Source organism: Chondrus crispus, genomic scaffold, assembly GCF_000350225.1.
Source record: "Chondrus crispus Stackhouse genomic scaffold, scaffold_214, whole genome shotgun sequence".
Taxonomy (NCBI): Eukaryota; Rhodophyta; class Florideophyceae; order Gigartinales; family Gigartinaceae; genus Chondrus; species Chondrus crispus.
The window spans coordinates 165,310-165,612 of NW_005179092.1; positions in this window are offsets into that span (position 1 = coordinate 165,310).

Sequence of the window (303 nt, forward strand, 5' to 3'; positions counted from 1 at the left end):
GGCGGGACGCGGGCAACGTCATTCGCGACCGAGCGGCAGGGAGGGAGGCGTGGCGGCCACTGTATGGGGGCGCAAAAGAGGCTCGCGGAGGGACGCGTAACGGGGGGACGCACAGCAATGCGGTGAGGGTTTCCACGTGTACGCGTGGATGGGGGTGCGGGCGGCGCCGCGCTGACGTAGCGCGTGGCGCCTCCTGGGGGGGCGCAGAGTGGGGGCGCCGGGTAGCCGAGGCGGAGCGGCTCCCAACGGCTACCAGATGCCGTCAGCGCGGCGTCGCGCCCCGCCCCGACCGCTCCGCCACGC